The sequence below is a fragment of the Hydra vulgaris genome, chromosome 06 (assembly GCF_038396675.1).
Source record: "Hydra vulgaris chromosome 06, alternate assembly HydraT2T_AEP".
Lineage (NCBI taxonomy): Eukaryota > Metazoa > Cnidaria > Hydrozoa > Anthoathecata > Hydridae > Hydra > Hydra vulgaris.
Window position 1 is genome coordinate 36,060,138 of NC_088925.1, and position 14,748 is coordinate 36,074,885.

At 27.1% G+C, this 14,748-nt stretch overlaps 1 long non-coding RNA gene across 1 annotated transcript in view; it reads left to right on the forward strand.

Annotated features, from left to right (window-relative positions):
* LOC136081806 (uncharacterized) overlaps nt 1-13,708 on the forward strand; it is a 29,969-nt gene extending 16,261 nt beyond the window's left edge. The window contains exons 3-5 of the long non-coding RNA XR_010639133.1: nt 9,339-9,510; nt 12,571-13,472; nt 13,543-13,708. This is a non-coding gene — a long non-coding RNA (uncharacterized LOC136081806). The remainder of the gene's footprint in view (nt 1-9,338; nt 9,511-12,570; nt 13,473-13,542) is intronic.
* The last annotated feature ends 1,040 nt before the right edge of the window (nt 13,709-14,748 follow it).

Here is a 14,748-nt window from a genome sequence, read left to right on the forward strand (position 1 = left end):
TTGAAATCTCCTGCATGTAAATGGGGTATTGACAAATCAAATTGTGGCCTTGACAAAATATGAAGACTGCTTCCAATGTCAAATTACTACATGTGGTTAATTTGTTAATCCTAAATGGCCTTGGCTTGCTTGTTGTCCTGATGTTTTAATTTTTAATGATAGAGTCTTCAAACTAGTTAAGGTAAAGTGCTCTCTTAGTAAAAAGGATAGATCTATTTCTTTGGCTTGTACTGACAATCATTTTACATGCACAGAGTAGATGGAAATCTAAAGTGAAAGATTAATAATCAATATTTATTTATTATATTCATTATTTATATATTATATTAATTATTTTTGTCAACCATGATTTCCATTCTTTGACGTCAACTATGATTTCCATAGAGTCAACTATGATTTCCATTCTTTGATGTTACATTTAAATCAATTTTATCCAAGTTAAAATTTATATAAAATCAAATTAATGTTTTGCTGTTGCATAAATTTACCACAATGCATTGTGAAAAATAGCTCTAGTGGGAACTGCGAAATGTAATTAAAAATTAAAAGTAGAATTAAAAATAAAAAGCAAAATTTTGTGAAGAAGTTTGAAAAAAATGCAAAATAATTCAATACTCTAGACTTTAAAAACTATTTTAAAAGTGTAATTGATAGGATTAAAAATTATTTTAAAGTACAGTTGAATGAAAATTATTTTACAAATGAAATACAAATGAAAATTATTTTAAAGTACAAATGAACAGATAGTTCATTTGTACTTTAAAATAAGAAAGAAAAATGTACAGTCAATTAAGGTTTCAGAAAAAATTGGAACACTAACTGTTTATTGAGTATAAATTAAATTTAGAAAATATGCTGATGCTCCACCTCCATAGTATAAAGTTGAAAATGTATGTCTGGAAGGTATTTGTTTAAAGCACGGTGCTTAAAATTTCTAAATTTCTGCACCTACCTTCAACTATATAATTTAAATAAAATACAGCTGATTAATAAAAAATATATATATAAATGACAGTTACTGATAGGCATCAAGCTTTAGGCAACATCAATCAGTTATATTTTTTGTGGAAAAAATGTTGCTTATAATATATTCGACATCATGCAAAATCTGTATAAATAAATAAATAAATATATATATATATATATATATATATATATATATATATATATATATATATATATATATATATATATATATATATATATATATATATATATATATGTATACAGTGAATCACAGTGAAAATGATGCAGGGTAGTATATAACGTGTTTTCGTGATTAAACATTACTTTAACATAATCTTTCTGAAAATAAACTACATTATATTGAAGAGCATATCTTTTAATATTGTTATTGTGAAAAAATGAAATAAATTTACAAACAATTATATTATTTTTTATTAAACAAATATAAACTAAACAAAAACTACATCACAGTGAAAATGATGCAATCAAAAAAATACAAAAGAAAATCATAAATAAATAAAATTAATAATGGGTAGGATTTCCTTTGAACTTAATTACCAATTCTAGTCTATTAGGAATTGATTTCACTAATTTGTTTGTATATTCTGGGGTTATTATGAATTTCTATGTTTAGTTTATGCCATAAATTTTCAATAATAATAATATCAGGAGATTGTTGCAGAGTTTTCATCACTTTAGTAAAATTGTACAATAACCACTCTTGCACTATGTGTGATGTATGTTTGGAATTGTTGTCCTGGTAAAACAAAAAATTATCTTTCATGTTCAATTTTTTGACACTATTTAAGTTTTCTTTTATAATGTTTAAGTACATTATTTTGTTCATATTGCTGTCAATAAAATGTAAATTGTTCACCCCATTAGCTGAGCAACAACCCCAAACCATTACATGACCACCACCATGTTTTACGGTTAGTCTTAAATGTTGAGGTTTCATCTGTTCATTCACTCTTTGCCATACATTTACTGGACCATCTGAATAAAATATTGTAATACTCAGCTAGAAATAAAAAAGAATGAAATAAATTCATTAAAAAATAAAACAAAATATAAAATATCTCAATAAAAAAATAAAATAACAGATGGGGCATTCCACGTCAAGTGGAACCACTTTTTGGTCAAATTCAACATCACCGACTCGGATTTTGATGAAAATTGGCTCACATGTTGGGCATATGGACAGAAAAAAAACATGTAAATTTTTTTGACTTAGGTCAATTATTTTTTGAGATATGACCTTTCAAAGTTTTGACCTTTTCACTTGACCTTGGTTATTTAAAACATCATAACTTTTTTGCTATTATACTTAGGAAGTTGATTTTGGTGGCATACAGAAGCTCTTGCATAGACAAACAACTTTGTGTCTATACAAAAATGTGATAAGTTCAATAAAAAAAAAGTTATTGGTCATTTGGTCATTTGACCTTTGACCCTGGTTGATGGCAAAGTTCAAAAGTCATAATTTATTTTTTTACAGATTGCTTTTTTTATTGTGGATGTCCAATGAAAAAATCTTTTTGGGATTCCTATAAACAGCTTTGGAAATAATATTAAAGTATAAGTAGGTTCTAAAAATTTAATATTAATCGGCCTTACAAATGCGATAATTTAAGGTCATTTTCTGTAAATAGCCTATTGGAAATATATATTATTAATTATTTTCTTTTTTTTCTTTTATTTTCTAAGTTGTAATTTAATTACTAGTACTATAAATACATACTAAGTCAGTATTAAATTATATGAGGCTCAAAGCTATATATATTTATATTAAAATAATCAATTCATTTTCATTGAATTAGTCATCAAAAGACAAATTAGGAATTAGTTTTTAGTAGGGTTTTTCAAAAACAGTGGTTTTGAAAAAACAGCTGTTACTGTTTTTCAATTTCAAAGAAAACAGCTGTTAACAGCTGTTTTTACTGTTTTTTAAAATTTTACAAGAAATTAAAATAATGACACAAGTTAAGGAGCAAAAAACGTCAATGTCCTTATATTTGTCAATATCGTTTACAAAAATAAATTTAGAAGCTTTACTTGAAGAAGACTAAATAAATAAAGCTATTAAAAAACGCAATTTTTGAATTTTATTAAAGGATGAAAAACTTTAACTATTTATTCAGCTATTCGAATACAAACTACAATTTTTTCTTCATTTTTTATAATAAAATTTTAAAAAGACAAGAGCATTAAGTGACTCGTCGGACAAACGCAATCTAATTTTTGTGCAAAAATTTGTGCAAACTGAAAAAACACGCTCAACGTCAGTTGATGTTGGTTTAATACTTAAAAGTGCATTGAATAATTTTTGAAGGTTTTCTGTACATTGTCCAGTGTTCTTATAAAGAGTGAATTCCGAATTTAACCATTTGAAATCTGATCCAGTTGTTGTTGTTGTATGTTCTTTACGAAGAAGCAAGTTTAATTCGTCGTTTAGAGATAGACTAATATTTTCAGATTCGGATTGTATCGACTCATCTATTTCAGTTTCTTCATCAAATCCAAACAATCGAGAAGCAAGACGACCGGCAAATATCAATGTTGCTTTTGTCATTCATTGCTATCAAAATAGTGTTCCTCAATTTCATTCTCTTTCTTATATAAAGTATCGCAGACACCCAAATGTAGAGCATGGTTTAGGCTAAACTGGCCAATTATATCCACAAGTCTAATGAATTTTTTATTCACTGCTGCTCCATCCTGAGTTGAGCCAACAATATCTTTGTTCATGTCAATTCCAAATTCAGTTAAATGTTGTTTCATAGCGACAACCATGTCTTCAGCAGAACAAGATCTAACAATGCGAACAAGACCAGTTTTAGTAGTGACTTTATCATCGCTGCTGTGTATATTAATTCCAAAGAATCGTCTTCCTCTTATTGTTGTATATTTGTCTACGCACATACTGAATTTTGCTCCATTAGCAAGTTTTTCCTTAAGTATTTCAACAACTTTTGCTTTCTTCTTGTTAAAATCTTCAATAATTAATTTCATGACATCACGTTCATTAGCTGGAAGTTTGTAACCATCTCGTGATATAGATTGACGAATATAATTGTTTCTAGTTATTGCTCTAATTGAAATACCATCAGTTGCCATGTCTGTAACTATTTCTTTGAGGGATTTTCGATTGAAAAATTCAAAAATTGATTTTGTTCTTTTCTCTGCTGTTGGTTCTTCGTTGGATGTGCCAGCTGCTGACCTTTCAAAATCAATTCCATGTGTCTTAAGATGTGCTTTCAATGTAGTTGTAGAATTTCCAGAACAGACAATGATTTGTTGCATCGGGAGCATTGTCCTTTGAGAGATTTTGTTTTTGGATATTTTCGTTTTGTAGCAAAATCCCATACTGATGACATTGCTGAAATATATAAGCATTGTTATTGTATTCTTAAATCTAATTAAAATGATTTAATACGTACTGTTAAATGTGTTACTTTTAAAAACACCCAAGATTTTACTTTCTTCTCTTTGAAAAACACAAGGAAAAACACTAACTTATCACCAATACGTAATATTTTTTAAACATGAAAAAGTCGTTAAAAACAGTAAAAACAGCTGTTTATTGTTTTTCATTTTTGACCAAAAAACAGCTGTTTTACTGTTACTGTTAAGCAGTAATGAAAAGCCCTAGTTTTTAGCAACTTTCAAATTAAATTTAGATTAAAAATGGCATTTCAAGCACAAGTAAAAGAGTTAAAGAAGAGACAACACTATTGTTATGATCCTTTCCAACACCATAAGAAAAAACAATATTAAACCTTGAGGGTAGCTACTAGTCAGCAAGTAGCTATGTATCCCTCAAAACTTATGGCTGGAGCAAAATTATGTGATACTTGCCGAAAGTGGATCACTGGCTTACCTTTCGAAATAGGATTATGTGATGATAAAAATTCTGCAAATTGTAAAACAGAGTCAGATTCTTAAGGCAGTTCCAGATCTCAAGATATTTGTAGTGACAAGGGAGATGAAAATTATCAGTGCTAGGAAGTAGAAATTTCTATTTTTAATAAATCCTTGTCGTTATTGGGTGAGTCACCCTTGGATAAACGCAAGTTACAAACTGTTAAAAGTTATATCCCGGAGAAAAAGAAAAAGCTTAAAAAACTTGTAAAAAGGAAGTTAGACCTTTTATTCACTAACTCAGATGCAATTGATACTTTAGAGGATGATGAATACGAAGCAACTAAAAAAAAGTTTCCAACACATGTGCTGATGACATTGTTAAAGTGCTTCAGGATAAGTATAAATCAACACAAAGTAAGAGTGAAAAATCATGATTTTGACAATATTTGTTGGTCAATGGAGTAATCGAAAAGTGATGAGAGAATTTCATTGTTCGCATCGACTTGTATCTCAAGCAAAAGAAGTTTTAATAACCAAAGGTGTTTTATCAACCCCTAACTCAAAAAAAGGGAAATCACTACCTGTACATGTGAAAGATATGGTTAAAGAGTTTTATTACTCTGACACTGTTAGCCGTGTAATGCCTGGAAAAAAAGATTTTCTATCTGTTATGGGGAAAGAAAAAATATTCAGAAAAGATTAGTTTTAAGTAATTTGAAGGAAATTTATCAATTATTTTCAGAAAAGTATCCAAATATCAGAATTGGGTTTTCGAAGTTTCCAGAGCTACGTCCAAAAGAATGTGTCTTTGCAGGAGCAAAGACACATTCTTTTGGAAGTGGTACTCACTGTGTGTGTGTATGTACCATTCATCAAAATGTTAAACTCATGATAGTCGGATCACATATGGATGATTTACAACTAGAAGATGAACTAGAAACCCCTATTAAGAACTACAAACATGCTTTGGCAAAAATCCAATGCAATCCTTCCTTGCCAGCATGTCCTCTAGGCGAGTGTAAAAATTGCCCTGGAGTTGCTATGCTAAAGGAACGGCTGTTGCAATGTTTTGAAATTAAAGGAGTTGAAGAAATTGAGTATAAACAGTGGACTACAACAAATAGGTCCCAGCTTCAAACCTTTATACAGTCCAATTATGAATTTATTGAAAGATTTTTAGGGAGTTTGAAAACACTTACTAGGCATGATTTTGATGCTCAAGAACAGACAAAATATATAGTCTGGAAGAAAAACAATATATCAGATGGAGAATTTCTGGTTATCGGTGATTTTTCAGAAAATTATGCATTTATTATACAAGATGCAGCACAGGGATATCATTGGACAAATAATCAAGCAACTTTACATCCTTTTGTTTTTTATTATAAATATGAAGGAAATTTATGTCATGGAAGTTATGTGTTGCTTTTGGAATGTAATACTCATGACACAATTGCAGTTTTTCAGCGTAAACTAATTAATTTTTTAAAAGTGAAATTTGAGGTATTAAAAATAACATATTTTAGTGATGGCTGTGCAGCACAATACTAAAACTGCTTCATAAATCTGTGCTATCACAAAGAGGATTTTGGTATTCCAGCCGAATGGCATTTCTTTCCCACAAGTCATGGTAAGGGCCCTTGTGATGGAGTTGGAGGAACTGTTAAACGTGAAGCAGCAAAAGCAAACTTACAACGTCCATACCATGACCAAATAATGACCACTAATCAATTATATACTTCTGCTAAAGAAAATATCCATGGAATTTCCTTTGAATATCTCACTGCAAATGATTGGCAAATCGAATCCACAATATTAAAGGAAAGATTTTCAAATGCTAAAACGATTCCTGGTACCCAAAAACTTCATTGCTTTAAACCATTATCCACGAATGAACTTCAAGTACAAGATTATAGTTCCAGTTCTGTGTCTAGAATTGAAAAAATTACATCACAGAATGTTTGCCAGCTCAACTTCAGTTCAATTACTGGTTACATGGTTGTAGAGTATGATGAACATTGGTGGATAGGTTGTGTGTTGGAAAGCAATCCAGAAAAATGAGTAGTAACCATGAACTTTCTTCACCCTCATGGTCCAAGTCAACTTTTCTCCTTCAGAGATACTCCAGATATTTTTACCGTTGATTTGAATAATCTTTTGCATAGCTTGCATCATCGTTAACTATTATAGCTTTTTTAATTTATTATTAGCAAATATGTATTGCAATGGTAATGGTGTAAATATTAAACTGCATTCAGTGCTGTACTGCTACGTAGCTAAAACTGCTAAATAAAGCATTTTTGTTACTTTTCAACTATATATATATATATATATGTATATATATATATATATATATATATATATATATATATATATATATATATATATATATATATATATATATATATATATATATATATATATACATATATATATATATATATATATATATATATATATATATATATTATATATATATATATATATATATATATATATATATATATATATATATATATATATATATATATATATATATATATATATATGGGCCAAGTATCACCAAATCATAGTATATTGGTATATGGTAGCTATTATATAACCTAGGGCCTACATTCAATAAATTACCTTAAAATACTGTATAATTTTAAGGTATTTAAATATTAAATTTTTAGAACCTACTTATACTTTAATATTATTTCCAAAGCTGTTTATAGGAATCCCAAAAAGATTTTTTCATGGGACATCCACAATAAAAAAAGCAATCTGTAAAAAAATAAATTATGACTTTTGACCTTTGCCATCGACCAGGGTCAAAGGTCAAATGACCAAATGACCAATAACTTTTTTTTTATTGAACTTATCACTTTTTTGTATAGACACAAAGTTGTTCGTCTATACAAGAGCTTCTGTTTGCCACCAAAACCAACTTCCTAAGTATAATAGCAAAAAAGTTATGATGTTTTAAATAACCAAGGTCAAGTGAAAAGGTCAAAACTTTAAAAGGTCATATCTCAAAAAATAATTGACCTAAGTCAAAAAAATTTACATGTTTTTCTTCTGTCCATATGCCCAACATGTGAGCCAATTTTCATCAAAATCCGAGTCGGTGATGTCAGATGGATGGTTCCTCTTGACGTGAAATGCCCCAGATATTACTTCAATTCTTGAAAATTCCGATATAAACATTTCTGAATTAAAAATTGAGATAATAAAGCTGCAAAAAAAATATCTAGATAATATCTAGACTGTCATCAGCCACTGTAAAATGTAGATTAACGCAGGAAGCTTCAATTTTAGGTCAATTTCAAGTTGCAGAAGCAATGCTTGAAAATTATTAGACAAATAAAAACAATAATATAGGTAATTGTTTGCATGGTGATGGTACTCAGAAATACCATAGGCATTATCAAAACTTTCAAGTTACTACAGCTAGTGTGAAAACTTTATCTTTTGGTTTGTCAGAAGTGGTTAGCAAAGATGCAGCGCATGTCTTGCAAAACTTTACTAATATAGTAGATGACGTTTATGACGTTGTTAGCACCTCAGCCCTTACCCTAATAAATTATTAAAAGCAATTAAGGAAGCTATCACAAATCTTGTATTCATTGCTGAAGTTCGTGAATTAGGTAATAATGACAAACTACTTTCTGGTCTAATGTGGCAAACTATCAAATCACTTATAGTATTTTGTTTTTAAACCCCTACCTACTTCACTTAAAAATTATCTCTTTGTGTGGATGCATCTTTTTTATTGCTTGCTATTGGAAAAAATTTTGAGGATACCAATCTTCTTCATTAAGATGTGGTTTTACACCAAACTGTTTGAATGCACTCCAAATGATGAGTTAGGTTCTTTAACTTGTGCAATCACTTGAAACTGTTTTCCATGCAACGGACAAAGAAAGAAAACAATTACTTGAATATTCAAGAACTAAAGTAATAGTAATGAAAAACAAATACAATGAAAGAAAAGAAGTTCTGAAAAAAGATAGAGCTATGCACCTTCTAGCAAAGCAAGAAAAAAAAACTAGAGAAGAAATTAAACCACAGAGAAAAAAAAGTTGCAGCTTGTAATAATTTAATAAATTTAAATGTAAGGGCATGGATATTATTAGAGGAAGCAGAGGAAACAGTTTGCAATATAGAAGAGTCATTAAAGGGAAAAGTGCTTCCTTCTCAACTAAGTTTTTATTGCATATTCTTAGGTGTAGAATGTGACAAAAAACTTTTTTGTAATATAGGAAGGAAGCAAAAGAATAAATTTGTCTTGGGAGGAATTATATAAAAATCTTCTAATTGTCATTCAAGAAAATTTAACACCAAACAAACAATCTTTAAGTAATATAAGTAATAATTTAAAGCCTCATATAATACGTGATGCAGCTGTTAAAAGCAAAAAAAATGAATTAATAGAAAAAAATCAGAATGCAAGAATAAACAAATTAATAGAAGAACAAAAAAAAATTACTTATCAAAATTTATTAAAAATTCATCTGATTTTGTAGGTTTCTATACAACATCATGTTGGAGAAGAAGATTCTCTTGAAGTATTTTGGGATTGTGTGCAAGTGGTACAAATTGATTAATTAAACACTAAAGGAACCACATACCTTGTTAATTATGATAACCAACCTGATGAAGTATGGTCATCTCCTTTATTAATTGATTTTGAAAAAGGTGATTTTATTCTTTGTAGCTAGCATTGTAAGGTAATTTCATTCAATAAAAATTTAGAATTATGTTGTATATGTATTTATCTTATTTCTTTTATTATTATTTTCCAATAATTTATTTTTACTGCATTTGAGTGCAGAGCACAGTTTGAAATCACATGTCCAAAAATCAAAAAAGTGACTTACTTCAAACATGTCTATTAATGGGTTTTGTTACTAACACTCTCACTATGAATTTTCTAACTTATAAAATTCTAAATGTGACAAGCTCAATGGTAGTGGTTTCTTGAAGTTAGGTTTTTAATGTATTTTTGATAAAAAATATTTAATTATTATTATTTTTATGTATAGGTCATTGAAAAATTTAAAATATATACATGATTGGAAAGGTTATAATATAGGCTATTAAAAATAAAAAATTTCCTGAAAAAGTTGGTTCTATGATTTTTATGCATTGAAAGTAAAAAGATCATCACAAAAGTACTAAATTTCAACTTTGTTGAAGAATTAAAAAACTGTTCCAAAATGTACCGTTTCCATATTTTGATATTTTTTAGTCTATAGTGTCTACAAACTACTCTGAGAAGTGTGGCTGCGATCATCCATGGTCTTAAGTGTTAAATAATTTTGAAAAAATTTTATTTCCTTAAAAATGTTTTTTTAAGCAAATAAAAATTTCTTCAAATTAAAACAATTTCTTTTTTCATTCATTATTAAAACTAACAAAAACTAATTTAAGGCATGAAAAACTTAATTAAATTTGTTTTTGTATTGTTCTCGAAAGTAAAAATTTTTAATTTCAATTGTTTATGGTTTTAAAATACATAATCAGTTTAAAAATAAATAGTTCTAAAGTGCATTTTTGATGTCGCACTGATTGACCAAAAACCACATGAATTTTTACTTTGTAAGTATATTGTTGTGAACAAAGGTAATGGGGGAAATCAATTTTAGACAAGTTGTCCAATGCTTTCAGGTTTCGAAAAATACTTTTGATAATGTAGATATACATTATTTATATTATATATATATACATTATATATAAATATAAATGTATTACTAGCTTTCATGACCTGTACAGTATGGGTCGCGGTAAGTCTGTTCAATACCCGACTATTTCTAAACTTGTTCTTAATTTGGTCTCTATACTTTATTTTAGTAATAGACAAGAAATTAATCGATTTAAAGTTCTTACCTTTTGAATTAACAATTAATTTACAGTACTTTAGAATCTAAAATATAATTTATCTCTTACATATAAGACAGTGGTGTAACATTTCCTCAGGTGTTTTTGGAAACTTAGGCTATAATAATATTTTAACCTTCTCATTAAGATTTATTTAGAAAGTAAATTTAGATATTGAAAAACGGGCCAAAGAGACCTAGTTATTTCAAATAAGTTAGCTTTATCTGTAATATTTTTTTTATAAAAGCTTTTCTGTAAAAAAGTTCCCAATTCAATTAAGCCGTTTTTACTGCCAAGTTAAGGAAATAAATTATTAGACCTGTTGCTTGTGCTAAAAATCAATACCTTATGCAAATGGAAACCGTCTATATTGTACAAAAGGCGATAAAAGCATAAATGGTTTCCATAAATAACGGAAACAATAAAAAACAAAAAATAACGGAAATATAAAAAGCAAAGCAAAAACGGCCAATATATTTATTCAAAGCAATAACTCCTCAATAAATTTAGTATATAGCTAATTTATAATAACATTTGCCTAATGTTTTTTACAATATTGACCCAATGTTACATACGATATTGGACCAATGTTGTATACAACATTGGGCCAATGTTGGATAAACGTTGTATTGGCACAGAAGGTTTACTAGGGAGATTGGCAAGGTTCAACAGAGCAAGTTTTGATTGATCGCATTAAACTAAAACTACAAGAAATTGATTTAAACTTTTTACAGTCGCATATGAAAGGCGTCAGAGCAAAATTGAGATCAATTGCAGATGGTGGTGTTTTTTCATATAAAAAATAATATATTTTTATTAAAAGATAAATGCTTTATTTAAAAAAAATATAATAGTAGTTTGTTTTTTTATTTATAAATAAGTTATTGACGTTTTTATTTTGTCCAAAACTTCCGCATCACCTGTTAGTATGCCATCCAATATGGAAGATTTGTTTAAAAAAGATTTTTCTCTCAAATAAAATAAAATTTATTCAATACCTTCTTAAGTTTTTATTTTATGGTAGTTTAAATATGCTTTAAGCACCAAAATTTTACTGCGCCTATTTATTTTGAAAATTTGAGTATATATATATATATTTTAAATACTTTTATATGATAAATATATATATATATATATATATATATATATATATATATATATATATATATATATATATATATATATATATATATATATATATATATTTCATATAAAAGTATTTTTAAAAAAAAGCTTATAGGAGCATATAAATGCATAAAAATAAAACTACTATTAGGTGTTATAAAAAATATGTATTATGAAAAGTAAAATATACTCATATATTGCGTTTTTATGTATGATGTATTTATGTGGTATAGAAGAACAAAATATTGTAAAGTTTTGTGAATTTTTTAAAAATATTTACTTATCTTTTTAAAGAAATAATATTGAAGTTTGCAAAAAAGGGTTTACAACGTTTTTATTTTTTTATTTTTCTGTGTTAGCAGTATATTGTTAGAATTGCATGTTTTTAATAATTTTGTTTATTATTTTCTAAGTTATTTTTTGTCAAACATCTCTTAGCTGATTTAAATTTTAAAGTCATAAGATTATTGTATAATTTATTTTAAATGACAGTTTGTTATATAGAAAAATTATTTGTGTGTGCTATTTAGGGTAGAAAAAAAATTATATAGGAATAATCACAATCTTAGAGATTCGTTTAAGATTTTTTGTTACTGTTTTTAATTAAAAGTAAAGTTTAAATGGATGATATTAGGCTAGAAGCAGATATTAGTTTAGAAAATGTTGCTTTATAGAGGTTATGCCTAATATTTTGATTAAATATAATTACAAATAGTAATAATTTTTATTATATGATACTATGTGTACTTTTAGAGTCGGTAACATTTGAGAGCTTTTGTGATTTCAGATTCGTTAACATTTGAGCACTACAGAAATTATTACTCCCAACACCCAGGGCCTCTCTCGGAGAGGTTCTTCAATAAGTGGTACAGTAATGGCGGTATGGATGAGCCCTCCTTTAAACGGAGAGCTCATCCATACCAGGGTGTTGGGAGACACCGAAGAAAAAACAGTAACCAAAAGGTTGTAAATGTCTTCTATCAGTGAAGATATTTATAACTTTTTTGTTGCTGCTTTTTCTTCGTTGATTTATTTTTACTTTTTTTAATTTTGTAATTTTTTTTTAATTTGTAAGTTTTTGTAATAATATATTGTTATTTTGTATTTATGTTATTTAGTTATTATTATGTTATTATGTTATTATGTATTATGTTATTATGTATTTTTTGTAATAATATATAATGTAATAATATATTGTAATAATATATTATGTTATATATTTGATTTGCATTGGTCTTTTTTAATTAAAATTTTATTTGTTTTCACCAATTAAACTTAAATATAGTTAAATTGATTCATTACCCTATTATCATTATATAATGATGCTTCTTTCTATTGTTAAAATAATTAATTGATGGTTTAATTTATTGAACTCTCTGCTTTTAAAATTCACTTTAAGCCAAGACATTATATTTAGCTATATAAATGCAATTATTTATGTCTCAATTTGATTTTTTATCCTTAATATTTATGGTTTCGCTCCTTGAGGCATTTTATATTTTGCTTTTTAATTAAAATATTTTAAATCAAATGTGATGTCTTTTAAATTAAACTAAAGTTTACTAAGAGCCAACATGAAATAACGTCACAAAACAACACCGACAAGCTGCATCATAACAGCAACTGAAGAATGACAATGGGTTACCGAAAAGCAGGTAAATTTTTTTCCAGTTTTTGTTTTTTATTTTTTTTATGCCTGCTCATCTGTTACAATTTTTATTTTAGGTTTGTCCTAAGACGCTTTAATGCAATATAAAAGATCAAAGTTTACATATTTTTTTAAATTAGTTATACGCATGTTTGATTGTAAATTAATTTTTTTTGTTTGAAACGTATTTGTACTCAAATGCTTAGTTATTTTTAATAAATTTATTCAGTTGTGTGCATTTAACGTTTTTAAGACAATTTTCTATTTAAAGAAAAATGAATCAAGGGGATACAAAAAAATTAATAACTCCTGTATTATATAGGTTCACTTCATATTAATCTTAATAATTAATTAAAGTTCATGTTATAAAAAATATAACAAGAATTTAGCTTTAGTTTTTCGTCACTTTTTGCAATATGAAGTGTTATTATTTTGTGTCAGTAACTAAAAACGTATTGTGTTGAACTTAGTAATATCGAGGAAAATGGCTCTGCCTTACACACTGATATGACCTATGTCAGTTGTAAATTACTCAAATAATGTTAAGTAATTAATAAATTATTTTACCTCATACTTTTTTGTTAATTTGACACGGTTTAGTTTTTTCAATTTGAAGGCGTTTTTCTAAAAGGGTACTAGTTAATGTTTCGCAAATTTGAATTTTGGAAAACAGTCACTATAAATTAATTACGTAACAGACCGACCATAACCCGTATTACGGGTTGCTTTTTGCTAGTACCATATAATACAATATGATTACATTTGTTGAATTTGATTGAGAAGGCTGCGTATAAACTTTTTGTTTTAAATATATTTTTGATATAATTAAATATTTACAATATTTATCCGGTAAAAGTAGAAAATGAAGTCAAGCCGTATAGTGTAAACATTTTCAAAAAAATGTATATAAAACAGAGTAATTTATCATTCTTTTTTTCAAAATTTTATTTTAAAACTTTTAAAGCAGAATAATCCAGATAATAACAATCACTAAATTGTATGAATTCATTATCAAATTAGATCTTTCCCACATTACATCATCAATACAATAAATCAATTTGTCATCATCATCTTCATCATAATCATCATTATAACAGCCTTCTTAATCAAATTCAACAAATATAATATTGTATAACAAGAATATGATTTTAAAAGTATATATTTACAAAAATTGTTACCTTATATTAACAAAAAAATTTTCTTTAAACTTGGCGTCACCTTTATAATGGTTTCTTTAACGTGTATATAAAAAAAATGAAATCCAAAAACTTGTTTTAACACAT